We start from the raw sequence: 14,400 nt of genomic DNA, 5'->3' as shown, positions 1-14,400 counted from the left end.
TAGTACTGTTAGGCTACAATCCCAGAGAATTAATATGGAACAATCTGGACTGTGCATGCATTTATATATATTGGCAACCTTCAGTCTCGAAAGACTATGGTATCGCGCTCTGAAAGGTGGTTCTGGCACAGCGTCTAGTGTGGCTGAAAAGGCCAATCCGGGAGTGACAATCCCTTCCACACCAGGAGCAAGTGCAGTCTGTCCCTGGTCTGTCTCCCTGGCTATGGGCCTTTCTTCTTTGCCTCTTTGCCTCAGACTGTTGGCCAAGTGTCTCTTCAAACTGGGAAAGGCCATGCTGCACAGCCTGCCTCCAAGCAGGCCGCTCAGAGGCCAGGGTTTCCCACTTGTTGAGGTCCACTCCTAAGGCCTTCAGATCCCTCTTGCAGATGTCCTTGTATCGCAGCTGTGGTCTACCTGTAGGGCGCTTTCCTTGCACGAGTTCTCCATAGAGGAGATCCTTTGGGATCCGGCCATCATCCATTCTCACGACATGACCGAGCCAACGCAGGCGTCTCTGTTTCAGCAGTGCATACATGCTAGGGATTCCAGCACGTTCCAGGACTGTGTTGTTAGGAACTTTGTCCTGCCAGGTGATGCCGAGAATGCGTCGGAGGCAGCGCATGTGGAAAGCGTTCAGTTTCCTCTCCTGTTGTGAGCAGAGAGTCCATGACTCGCTGCAGTACAGAAGTGTACTCAGGACGCAAGCTCTGTAGACCTGGATCTTGGTATGTTCCGTCAGCTTCTTGTTGGACCAGACTCTCTTTGTGAGTCTGGAAAACGTGGTAGCTGCTTTACCGACGCGTTTGTTTAGCTCGGTATCGAGAGAAAGAGTGTCGGAGATCGTTGAGCCAAGGTACACAAAGTCATGGACAACCTCCAGTTCATGCGCAGAGATTGTAATGATGGGAGGTGAGTCCACATCCTGAACCATGACCTGTGTTTTCTTTAAGCTGATCGTCAGTCCAAAATCTTGGCAGGCCTTGCTAAAACGATCCATGAGCTGCTGGAGATCTTTGGCAGAGTGGGCAGTGACAGCTGCATCGTCGGCAAAGAGGAAGTCACGCAGACATTTCAGCTGGACTTTGGACTTTGCTCTCAGTCTGGAGAGGTTGAAGAGCTTTCTGTCTGATCTGGTCCAGAGATAGATGCCTTCTGTTGCAGTTCCAAAGGCCTGCTTCAGCAGGACAGCAAAGAAAATCCCAAACAAGGTTGGTGCAAGAACACAGCCCTGCTTCACGCCACTTCGGATGTCAAAGGGGTCTGATGTGGAGCCATCGAAGACAACAGTGCCCTTCATGTCCTTGTGGAAGGATCTGATGATGCTGAGGAGCCTGGGTGGACATCCGATCTTGGGGAGAATCTTGAAGAGGCCGTCCCTGCTGACCAGGTCGAAAGCCTTTGTGAGATCTATGAAGGCTATAAAGAGTGGCTGTCGTTGTTCCCTGCATTTTTCCTGCAGTTGTCTAAAGGAGAATACCATATCAGTGGTGGACCTGTTGGCTTGGAATCCGCACTGCGATTCTGGATAGATGCTCTCTGCAAGTACCTGGAGCCTCTTTAGTGCAACTTTATGTGCATGCATAGCAGTGAGAAAAAAGAAATGATCAGCTTTTACCAGTGAGTGTTGGTGGGTCAGATCCAACTCTGTTTTCTCAACCCAAGTGCTGAGTAGTGCAATTTTGGCTTGTTTAAAAGAGCTATGCACACACAGCCAACGCATTTGCAGCTGTCCTCATGCGGTTGCCTTGTTAAAAGAGCCTTGGGTCACCTATATATTAACATAGCAGGAGCACATGGACAAGGTGGTTGCATTCATGCGCAGTGCCTGGAAGCAGTAGCTCCAGTGGAAAGCCACTGGATCACCACAGCCATGTCAAGGAGGCATGTGATATGTCTTGCTGATGGGAAAGGGAAGTAAGGTAAAGTTCTTCCCCTACTCTGCTGCACCACAGCACTTTAGACAGTGCAAGTCTTAGGAGACAAAAGGCGTGTGCTGGCTCCATTTGGAGGGAGAACAATGGAATCTAGCACTGTCAAGTCTAGTACAAGTTGCTCATGCTGGATGCCATCCCTGCTGCCTCTACCATGCCTCCAGCCCAGCCCACATTCCACCCTGTTCCACCCTCCCCCTCCCCATTCTGTCACCCCAGAGACCAACCTGAGCAGCAGGCCTTCCTTGCTGCAATCTTCAGCAGTGCTCCAGAAGAACACAGCTAAAGCACCTTACAGGAATGCTAGTTCTGGCATCTGTGAAGGCTTACAGTATTGGGCTGTTACTGTTGCTACTGTTATAACATTTAGGAAACTGGAATTAGATATGAGAAGTGAATTTGAGTCACAACTCTGCCACGGTACCAGCAGGCACCAATCTAGATTGGGCCCCTGGCTGGGGTTAAAGTTCTCCTTATACATGCCATGGTTCTGATGTGGATTCTCCCATGGCTGCAATTTATATTCTTGAAAGAGTTGAAAGATGTAATTAATGTCACCTGTAGTTAGGCCCTGATCCTTATCCTAAGCATGATTATATAGAAGCTAGTTGGTGTAATTTGCTGATGTAAAGTGGTTATTTATAAATATAGGCACAACCTATAAAGTAGCCTGGCAACTGGTTGGCATATAAACGAAGCCTTGTTGCTTAGAAGAAATTGAGATTTGTTGATGAGATAGCTGGTGGCATTCCCCTAAGTTCTGGGGTAGTATCCCTCTCGCTCACCAACCTGGCCAGTTGATGAAAAAAGAACTTATTTCCTTAATTAAGTGAAATGCATTCTAATTGCTATTTGCTTTATAATGATTTTAATTATTTTTTTTCCTGGAACTCTTTGTATTTCAAGATTGAGCAAAATTGAAATGCAACAATTTCTCTGCAGGGTTGCTTTAATTTCAACACATTCAGAATCTGTTTCTAAATTCTTTGTGATTGAAACACATTTGAACTAATTGTATTTATTTTATGATCCTCTAAAGCTTGTTAAAGCTTATTTCTGGCTTTGTTTCTTATTTGAGAGCCTGATTAGATTTCCACTTTACATTAGAATACTTTTTTTTTTTTTAAGAGAGACACAAAGTGGTCTCAAAGGGGGTCAACATCCCTTCACCTTCACAGCAATGCTGCACTTACAGGAAGACTAACTTCCATTCATTCTCTGAAATCAGGTTCATTATGCAGCTATATCTGGGCAGATGCTGTTTTAGTGCTAGGAATAAAATCAGTATTGGGGGAGGCAGGGAGTGAAAGTTCCTGTTTGAACTATGTCATGCTTCTCCTTGACTGTTTGCCCATTGCGTACTTTCTTTCTTCACTGATACCAAGTTCACTTTAAAACATTTCTTCAAAATTTGACCATTTTACTGTATAAAAAGGAAAGGCACAGCTTCCAGAAGGGGACTGAGATTGTGTCTATTTGATTGGCACCCAATGCTGCCTGAAAGGAACAGCTTGTTGGAGCTGGCAGGGTTCAGACAGCTGGACAAAGTTGGAGGCTGAGGAATAAGGTGTGGAACAAAGAATCAACCACACAGAAGGTGATGGACCTCTATATCATACTTGCATACACAAGCAAAGGAGAGCCAACTTATGTATACGGGGGAAGGAGCAAGCCAACCTATGCAGCTGTTTGGGGTTAGTCAGGCTGCTGCCAAATGTACTTTGCCAAAAACACAGAGGATGGCAGCCGTTTTAGAACAAAGGCCAATGCAGATGTAAAGGTGTCCATCCCTTTGCTTAGGGTTAGATTAGAGGCCATCCTGGGATCACATGCTCTCTTGTGAAAGTTCTCCTAACCCTTCCCCTCCAGTTTGAACTACAGCTAAATATATATGAAGCCGCCATCTCCTGAGTCAGAGACAATCAGCCTTGCTCAGTATGGTCTACAGTATCTTACCGTGACTGGAATCAGTCTTGCCCGGGTTCTTGATGTGTCACCCCATTCCATACAGCAGGGCTTTTCAAACTGGGGCGTTGCGACGCCCCAGCCTGCAGGCCCTGGCCCCTACCCCCTTAAGAGGTGGGGGCAGCCTGGAGGCAGGAAGGAGGCAGTGGCGCAATCCCTAGGTTCGCGCCACTCAGGGGGGCTGCAGGGGCTTGAGCTTGTGCTGCTCAGGGGGGCTGCAGGGGCTTGGGTACATATACCCAAGCCCCTGCAGCCTCCCGGGGGGGGGGTGCGGGGAGCCTGGTGCAACCTGCAGCAGTGAAAGTAGATGCAGAGCGATCAACTGCTCCACATCTACTTTCACTGCTGCAGGGAGCCCTGCTGCAGGTTGCGCCGGGCTCCCCGCACCCCCCCCCGGGAGGCTGCAGGGGCTTGGGTATGTGTACCCAAGCCCCTGCAGCCCCCCGAGCAGCATGTTCCTGGGGATCGCGCCGCTGCCTTCCCCCGCCCCTGCTGCCTCCCTCCTCCCATCCACGCAAGAACTTAGTGGCTCTCAAAATCTCCCAGAGAGTTTGAGAACCACTGCCATAGAGGAAAGCAATCCCTCACTTGGCTCAAGCCAGGAAACAGGTGTCCTCAGTGTCATCAGTGTCTTGTTACTCCTTCTGTGTCTGTCTGTGTTCCCTACAGGCTGCTGTCCCATGGGTGAAATCATCACGCAGACCCCAAGGGAAGTCCCCAACCTGCCTGCTGTGATCAGTGGGAGTACAACCATTGTCCAGTGAGGTTGCTGACCCACAACTTCAAGTCAGGATCCTGTGGCTTTGCAAATACCATGCCAGGCAGTGAACCAACTGGTGCAACCATTCTCACTGACACCTGTTATTTCACTGTCTGCAGGAGAGCTCGGCACAATGGCACAATAGCCCTCCTAGGAGGGGAGGGTACACAACCCCCCCCCCCACATATGGGTTTCTCTTTCAGATGCTGCTCTGTCACAGATCCTGTGCAATGAATACTTTGACCCAGTCACATATGTTGTCTCATTCTTAGCAGATAGCAAACCCCCTGCCTCAGCCAACCCTAGACACTGTCAGGGGGAGGGTCCAATTCATCAGGCAACTTTGGCCAGACTGCCATGTGGGGAGAAGGTTAGCCATGGGTGATGTTTATCATTATCCTCAAAAGTCCTCATGACTGTGGAAATTAAAATACACTCTGTCTCACTAAAATAAAAATAAAAATTTTATTTTTAAAAAATAAACTCTGCACATACTTGGAGAATCCATAACTTTATTATTTCTGTGGTTCATGGTTTGTTTTTGGAAGGAATGAGGAGGAGGAAAAACTTGGCTCATTTAAAAATCTAAATCAAAATAACTATTTTGTAATTATTTTCTTTTGCCGTAGCTGAGCTTCAAACATTAATTTTTGCCAGGATTTTGATACATGCTGCCTGCTCACAGATACGCAGAAGTCCTGGGGAAATTCCATCTGTTCCTTTTAGCTGTATATTAAAGACTCTTAGGGCTAAAGAATCAGGGCTATAAGCAAAGCCAGCCAGGAGAAGAAGTGCAGGGAGGGATGTGGGTGGTGGGTGCAGAGAAGCAGCAGTTGCCTTCCATTCAGGGACTGAGGACACTGTCCAAAACTACCTCTGGGTCCAGTGCTGCAGCCTCTTCCACAGTATGCTCTTCCTTTACATAGATTTTGCAATTCCAAATGGGCAGTACTTCCAGTTTAATTCAAGGAGACTGCATGAATGACGAAATACAACTGGAAATCCCAGATCTGGGAAAATCACACAATAGAGCAGGATAACGAATTGGGTGTTCTGCGTACTGCTTGCTTCAGTGAGCAGGAAGCTGGTGGATATGGTTCCATCCATGGCAGGCTAGAGGGAAGGGCACCCCAAATCTGCTCAACACCTATCACTAGCTACTTGATACAGGCCTTATTACCTGCTTCATGGATAGGCTGGCCCTGCTCCCATCCTCCTTGGGTACTTTTTAATTCCCCCATGCCTGGGTTAGAGACCACCCACCACCCCTGGCTCACCAGTGTCTCCCTTTCTGCACTCTATCCTCTGCCATTCCCTCATCTATGTACCCTTTATTTACTTGTTTCTCTCTCTCCAAATAGTTTTAGCTTTGCTGTCCTTCGTACACGAGCACTTCCATAGAGGTATTAGGTTGGATATGATATTTCTGTTTTGAGAAGAGGAGCACAGCAGTGGTGTCTCTAGGGGGCTGCAGGGATTTATTTATTTATTCACATTTTTATACCGCCCTTCCTCCAAAGAGCTCAGGGCAGTGTACACATCTGCTTCCTTCCTTTTGTCCTCACAACAACCCTGTGAGGTAGATGAGGCTGAGAGAAAGTGACTGGCCCAAGGTCACCCAGGAAGCTTCATGGCTGAGGGGGGATTCAAACCTGGGTCTTCCAGGTCTAAGTCCACCTCCCAAACCACTACACCATCCTGGCTCATCCTGGATGTGGGCTACACTGGGTGATGCACGCAAGGGGGTGACACCACTGACAAAATTTTTTTTAAATCTTGGTATTTTTGAATAATAACATCATGTTTTATATCATTTGGTGTGTAACTTCATGCAGAACGCAATGAAAAAAGCCACATTGAAATATCTCTATTCTATCAAACATTATAGCAAAAATACCTGCAGGGGCAGGGCAATGGTGGATCACCACATGCATTGCCTGGCGCACTGCCCCGCCCACTGCATGGGAGGAGGTCCATCATGGGGTTGACACACTGGCCTCCCGCACCAGGTGATGCAAACCGTAGTGACGCCACTGGAGCACAGAACTCTTTAGATGTCATGATCCTGATCCATTCTCATTTTTATAGCAATTAGATAAGTGAGGGCAAATTACTCTGCATATGCTAAGAGGTAGTAATTTAAAAATTACTCCTCATGTTTCAAGGGCTTGCGTTTTGGCATTGAAACGAGGTTCTGGGCCTAAATGTTAGTTGGATATTATTGGATGTATGACCGATATTATAATGCCATTGTACAAATCAATGGTAAGGCCACCCCAGGAGTACTGCTTCCAGTTCTGGTCACCACATCTCATAAAGGACATAGCGGAACTAGAAAAAGTGCAGAAAAGAGTAACCAAATTGATTACTGGGCTGGGGCACCACCCTTAAAAAAAGGCTGCAGTGTTTGGGGCTCTTTAGTCTAGAAAAAAGGTGCCCAAGCAAAGGACGTGATTGAGATACAAAATTTTGCAGGAAATGGATAGAATGGATACAGGAATGTTCTTTTCCTTCTTACACAACACCAGAACCAGGGGACATCCACTAAAATTGAGTGTTGGGAGAGTTAGAACAGACAAAAGAAAATATTTCTTTACCCAGCATGTAATTAGTTTGTGGAACTCCTTGCCGCAGGAAGTGGTGATGGCATTGGTCTAGATGCCTTTAAGAGAGGATTGGACAAATTTCTGGAGGAAAAGTCTATCACGGGTTACAAGACATGATGTGTAATGTGCAACCTCCTGATTGGGCTACCTCAGAATGCCAGGTGCAAGGGAGTAGCAACAAAATGCAGGTATTTTGTTGTCTTGGGTGCTCCCTGAAGCATTGGCGGGCTACTGTGAGATACAGGAAGCTGAATAGATGGGCTTTTGGCCTGATCCAGCAGGACTCTTCTTATGTTCTTAAAGATGTAGGACTGGATCCAGAATAGCTCCCAAATAGCTAGGCTGATTAGACCTGCTATCTATCTTACATCTAATGCCAGAATTTGAGCCATCTGGATCTATTTGTTCTTCGGGCGCTTTTCCATACTATAACTGTTGTCTGCTTGCATGGTGAATGTGAACTCTTCCCTCTATCAAAAAACCTTTTTGTGTCTGTAAGTGTTGACTTGGCTGAGTCAGCATGTGCAGCTGTTCTACTCTGTCTCCATAACCTGAATCTCCAGAGGGAAGGCTTAACCTAGACATGATTTGGATGTGCCAGTGAAGGTGACATCTGTAGTAGAGTAAAGGGCCAAGAGGAAAACTCACCAGGTTTTTCTTGCTCCTGTTCATTGGTCAAATCCATCCACCTGACCATGGCCAAGGGAAGGTCCAGGGGGCTTAACTAGAGTTTTCCACCTTTGGAGTAGCCTGTTAGAGTGGTAGAATCTTGGTTCCCCAGAAAACCCTATAGAAGGAGCTGCCCAGCATAAACCGGTGCGCATTTTGTTCCAGCACTTGCAGATGTCACCTGGACATTGCTAACAGCCCTTCCAACCCCAGAAGATAAACTGCAGCTGACATCCGTCAGGGCTTATGGTGGTGGATCTTACAATCCACCACTGTAAGCACCAGACCAACAGTGCAAAAGCTGTTGGTGCAAACAATCGGAGGCCCCATGTACATGACAGTGACTCCCAGATGCCCTGCTAGAGCAGGTAGGGGCAGTTCAGGGGAAGAGTGTGGGTGATTTGGGGCAGGAGTGGGCATGGCAGATGCAGTTCAAGGGCAGGAACAGTCAGGTCCTAGGAGAGGGGGCAATTTGTACCTGGGCCCAAGGTCAAAAGGGGGACCTGGAGCCAAAGGAGAGGGCCCAGAAAGTTCCTAGGAACTTACATTTTTCAAACTGCTCAGACTTGTTGCCTGCATGAGATGCTGGGGACACTACCACGAGCGTGTGGCTACAGCTACTGCAGTTACTGGCAAGCCATATGTGCCAGGCTGAGGAATGCATACATGACACTCCTCAATATGGTGTCAAATCTCAGAGGAAGCTGGCTGGCTAGAGTAGCTCTTTGGCTTGTGGATCTGCTTACCATGAAGGAGTGTATAGGTGCTCAGGAACATAGCTGTATGACTACAGCTGCTGCAGAAGCTAGTTTTGGTCCACACAGGACACTTTCTATTCTAGTATGAGCCTAAATGTGATGATGCTAATTTTCTGCATGGTTTTCTATATTTAAAAGATTTTAAAGGGGCTTAGGAGTGTGTTTGGTTTTCCATATTACCGTATCTAGCAGCCAATGCCACATGGGTGCGTAGACCTGGGCTCCAAAGACTTTTCCAGCCATCTGCACCCTCCCCCACCCTGTTTTGCCCCTCCCTGATCCATTCTGCTTGCCCATCACCACCCTCCCCGCTCTGTTTCACTCCTCCCCCTTTGCAAAAGGGCCCAAAAGAAACTCTGTACCCCCTGAAAAGTTCCTCTCAGAGGCCCTGGGAACAGGAGGCTCCAAGCGGGAGCAGCACATTCCAAGCTCGTATCCTTCTTTCCCCACCCCAAATTACCCCTGAGTCTCCTAGGACTCACTCACACCAGCAAAATAGCTGGGTAAGTTTGAGGAGACCCATTGAAAGCCAGGAAGCCTATGGGGAGGTAAGTAAGGAAAGGTTTTACCTATCCTAGGCCATCTGGTAACCCCTGTCCCCCCACCAACGGCACTGCTTGCAATGAGTTGGCGGGGCCTGGGGGATAGGATTGGGCCCTCAGTACATAATTTCTGGGAAAGGTTTATGTTAGGTTAGGTGTTAGGTTTTATTATTTTCATTTGTCTCTATGTTTGCCTATTTTTCTTTTATCTTAATATCCTCTTTTTATTTGTACAAGTTACTTCCCTGCTTCTGGTGCAGAGAACTGTTGCCCCTTGCTCCCTGCAGGTTGCTCAAGGCAAATGCAAAGGAGGACATGAGTGGGAGCAGAGCAGTGGGGCTGGCTGGGTTCACTGTCTTCTCATGTGGGTCTTCAAGCCGCCAGCGTTCATGCCGGGGGAACTCCAGTAACTGGTCTCCCCCTCAGACCCGAGGTCTGCTGAGGAAAGATTGCCATGGTAAGGTATACAGTTGGCAAAACATTTTACTAGGTTCTACTCTCCTAAATTGTTTTGTCGTCACTACAACCTCATGGCTGTCACTATTATTCCCCAATTAAGGATGTAGAGCTGAACCTGAGATCATAACTTGCCCAAGAACTCTGGGAGTGCAGCATGCCATACGGACACTGCCCTGGGCTCATAATCCTTATTTATGACTCTCTTGATGGTCCCTTTACTGATCTTCAACATATGCATGTACTGGGGGTTGTCAGCACCAAGAAGCAGTACACTCACTGCCAACTAGAGTAGGAGGAACACAGCAGACTGCAGAAATGCATGGCAGCTGCAAGAGCACTGCTTGTTGTGCAGGTGACTGGCTGAACTGTTGGACCCCTATATGAAAAATTTGATTTTATCTGTGTAGTGATTCTGTGCTTCTAACAGTTGACAGAAATAGATAAATTACATCCAGTGCTGGAGCTGCTTTCTAGATTCTAGGCTGCAGTCCTAAACATACTTGCAAGGGAGTATATCCCATTGGACACAGTAGGGTTTACTTCTTTGTAAACATGGAAAGAATTGTGCTGCACATTTACTGGGGCTTCTGGGTAAACCAGGTTATGACTGGGCTCTAAGGCTGTAATCTTGTGCAAATCTATTTGGAGAGCAAGGCCCCAATCCTGAACTGTCCTAGCGCCATAAAGAATGTTTACAGCAACGGGAGAGTAGGGAGCACTGACGCTGGACCTGCACCAGTCAGGTACTGGGCCCAGTGCCAGTTGGAGGAGGATATGCCACAGCTGGGGATAAGAGAAACTGCTGGGCAGCAGTGCAGCCTCTAGGGGGTGGTGGGAGGGTGGGATCTGCTCCACCATATCCTGAACTCCGTGTTGGTCTGAAAAGCCCGGCACAGAGTCTCTCAAGTCTGTGCCAGCAAAATAGCTGGTGCACTCTTAAGAAGCCCCATTGCAGGGCTTGGACTTTCCCTGGGAGAGGGGATGAAAGTCCTGTCCCCTGAGGAGAGTGCCAGTGGCTTCCCAGAACCCACAGCGGTAGCTACTTTGGTGCCGCTTTGGGAAGCAGAGGATTGGGCTGTAAATTCTTTTGAAGCCTATTGAAAGCCTTGGGATTAACAGGACAATACATGTTTACTCAGAAGCAAATCTCACTGTGCCCAGTGGGGTGGACTCCTAGGTAAATGTGATTAGGATGACAGCCTTCTTCAACAAGGGAGCAAAGGATTGCGGATGAATTTTGCTTGCATGAAGTAAGAATACGTAAGAAGACATAGTGTTTCTTCTATGGCCAAACTCTACCAGTCAAGGGGGAATGCGGTGTTTTAATGCACAATTGCCAAGGGGTCAAGAACCACAAATAAGGAGAGATTCTCCTTGCTCTGGGAATGTCTGTTTTCACATTAATTGAGGAGCAAATGTAAAGCTGTGTCCTGCTGCAGCAGGAAAAACAAAGAAGGGAGGAAATGGCTGATTGCTGAATCTTTCTGTGCTCTCAGAGGAAAAAAAGTGGGCAGGAAAAAAGCAGGTGGCAGAGACCATTCTGCATGAGCACTCTTCAGGTGTTTCTACAGTCATATGATGTCAGGAACACTTTTTTTTATGGTGGGGTGTCCAGGTGCAGGGTGCTGCTACCCTCAGGGATTGAGAATCATCAAGGGCATTGGGAGCATGGAGGATAGCCTGTTTGACATCAGCCCACAGGAGTGCAGAATTGGGAAAGAAAGGGTCATATTATGCCATTAAAGGTTGTTGAGTTGAGTTGAAAGGGTCAGAGGGCCACCCAAGTCCTCCTCCTGGTTGGGCTACACTGCCTCACTGGTCACCTCAGTCAAGTCCCTTCTTGATGGTGTCTGACTGAGGAGCTTCTTTGGCAGGCCTGCAACAGCCTGCTTATCCCAGGCTGGTAGTTGGGCATTTGAGCCCAGCCACACATCATGCAGGCTCACATGGTCTTTCTCTGTCCTGCTCATCCTTGTGACACTGGCTCATGGTAGACTGGTCATCCCATCAATGGAGGCAACTTCTGGTTCACCCAAAAGTTATGCCGGAGGGACTGACATGGCTGCCACTGTTCTAACTAGCTGGATGTTCCTCTTCTGGGCCTGGGCTGGTTGCAGATCACAATGTGGGACTGGGGAAGGCCATCCCTAGACAAATGGGTAGAAAATGCACATTTAATGTGCTTAATTTGAATTAATAACAATTTGCACCAGTGCTGATGGCAGCTAACACAAACCATGGTTCTTTTGTGACCATGGTTTGCAAGCCTATTTCAAACCCTGGTTCTGCTCTGATTTGGGGATTTGGAATATGGTTGGCATCCCTATTTCTGATGAGATAAAGAGCCTCTTGTTGGACTAGCAGCAAGTGGCTAAAAAATCTATATGTGAAAACAGGCAAGTTAAAGCTTTCTGAATATAATATGGTGCAGTATTTGGGGGCTCGAAAATACCAATATCAAAATCAACGACGGTGTTTGTGTGGAAAAATAATCATGTTTACTTGTTCACTAATATCTCAGCTTGAGTTATGCTTGAGCCTGCTAGACATTCTGAATGCAGAAGTTGTTTCATCCAATGGTTGTGGACTTTGGGCAATCTACTCATGGACAACCTACCCACCTACCCATTTCAAGAAAAGGTGAAACAAATAAGTGCTGAAAAGGTGCACAAATATGGAGACTCCTATTTCTCTTCAGCCTGCTAGAATGAGAGTGTGAGGGAGAAAATCTGCTCCCTTTATGTCGATCTCAAGGATGCAGCTACTGAACAGAGAATGGAACATGTGTTGTTTCCACAGTGTGAAAAAGCAGCATATGTCTCCAGTTTCCACAGCATGGGGAGCAGTGCTAGAAGGCACATAACTTGCCTGGCACTTTGCGCATTGGCTTATGAAGGCACAGGCTACACAGCTAGAGGGAGACTCGGCAGAGAAGTGTACTGTGGTGAGGAACAAGGCTAGGCCACCTCTTCAGTTAACCCTCTGCCATTTGTTAATGCCTCCTGCCTATGTGCGCACATTGCTGCTGCTTGGTTGTTGGTTGCTATTTAAAACCTGACTTTTGGATAGAACCAAAGGAAACACAACAAGAAGGGCTGGAGTGCGTGGGAGTGAATGCGGGGGAAAATCTCGTGTCAGGACAGGCCTTGATAAAAACCCACAAAATTGTCAATCGTGAGGAGAGAGAACATTTCTTTCTATAATATTCTCTGCCCAACTGAATCAATTGACGGTGTGCTCTGAACTGACAAACAGAAATACTTCTCCATGCATCATAATTTTAAAAAAAAAAATATCACGACCATAGAAGGTCTTTCAAATAGGTGCACACAAATTCATGAGCATTCTTCAGATACTCAGGTTCTGGCTATGTTCCACCTAGGTATGGGGGGAAGGGCAGCATGCTGGCTAGCCATGCCCCAAGCATTCAGGTACTCCATAGCCACGTCCCCAGCCCTAAAAGTGCTTGTCCGCAGAGGGGAAGCAAAATGGGGAGAATGTGGCCAGCTCTCCAAAGTACAGGGAGAAACTTTGACCCCCCCATCCTTCCCTCCGGCTCCCCCACCAATGCAACCACACTGGAGTGCTCACAGCATCCTCTGGGAGGGGCAGTTCCAGAGGTATCCTCCAGGTAAGGGAACATTTCTTCCCTTACAGTTGTTCCCTTGCCCAGGGGTAAGCCTCCTGTGCTGGAATGGCACAAGTCCGAGTGGACCCAGGAAGGCGGTTTGGGGCCTAAAATGGGAATAAGATATTGGCAGCACTACTGCCACCAATGCTGCCCCCTTCCAGACCTCTTTCCACTCCTGTTCCTCTCTGTACCACTTTCTTCCCATCTCCTTTCCATTCCCTGCACTGACTTACTGGGGCCAGGTGACACGGAGAATACATGAGTGGGCCACAGCCACTTCTTGCTGTTTGTGGCAGTGTTCCAGCTGCTCCTAACAGCAGGTCCCATTTTGTGACAACTGTAAAGGACCTTATGCTGTGGGAATATAGAATTTGGCTGCTCATCTGGTTTCACATTTGCCTCTTGAATCTGGGAGGGAGGCAGGAGATGTGGCGACAGTGTGTCTGTCTGTAGCTATGAACAGTACAACCAGTACAACTGGAAGTGCATTTTGGAGGCCTCCACAAGGCTCTCTGAGGCCCGGTGGGGGCGCAACGACTTTTTAAAGTACCCTCAGCTAGACACCACCTCAGGCATGATACCTGGGGCCTGTACCCCTGCCTCCCCTTAGCTGCACTACTGCTGCAGGGTTTTGTATTGTTTCAAAAACCTGCCAAACCTATTTGAAGTGAGATGGCTATGTGGCAAAGTAAAACATGTACATACCATGGGAGGCGATACCTCTCAGATTACTTTGTTTCAATGCTCTTAAAATGGTTGCTTGCCACCAGTTCTCAATCCTTTCTGCTAGTTGTTGTCATGTTTTTGCATGTTGTGGGCCAAAGTATATTATTGTTTTCTCACCACACAGTGACTTTTTCCCTTGTGGTGTCCCAGTGCAGTCTGCCTACATAATTTCTTCTGGTTTTCCTATTCGCACTTCTCCACATTGCCACAGGTTTTGCTTTGCCTTTTATCAGTTATTTCCTGTTGCCAGGCAAACCTTTGACTACAGATTGTTTTTCATACCCTGCGGTGAATAGCCACCACTTTAAAAAAAAGCAGAAGGAAGGTAGTCCTCTGGAATAACTCTCCCATTT

General features: G+C 47.5%; 1 protein-coding gene across 1 annotated transcript in view; it reads left to right on the top strand.

Moving 5' to 3' along the window:
* Positions 1–6,290, top strand: part of GLYCTK (glycerate kinase) — a 173,122-nt gene extending 166,832 nt beyond the window's left edge. The window contains exon 6 of the transcript XR_010793703.1: positions 6,240–6,290. The gene's annotated coding sequence lies outside the window, so the exon portion shown is untranslated. The remainder of the gene's footprint in view (positions 1–6,239) is intronic.
* The last annotated feature ends 8,110 nt before the right edge of the window (positions 6,291–14,400 follow it).

The sequence above is a fragment of the Tiliqua scincoides genome, chromosome 2, assembly GCF_035046505.1.
Source record: "Tiliqua scincoides isolate rTilSci1 chromosome 2, rTilSci1.hap2, whole genome shotgun sequence".
Lineage (NCBI taxonomy): Eukaryota > Metazoa > Chordata > Lepidosauria > Squamata > Scincidae > Tiliqua > Tiliqua scincoides.
The sequence above is the reverse complement of the archived record's forward strand: the minus strand, read 5'-3'. Positions and strand labels throughout refer to the sequence as shown.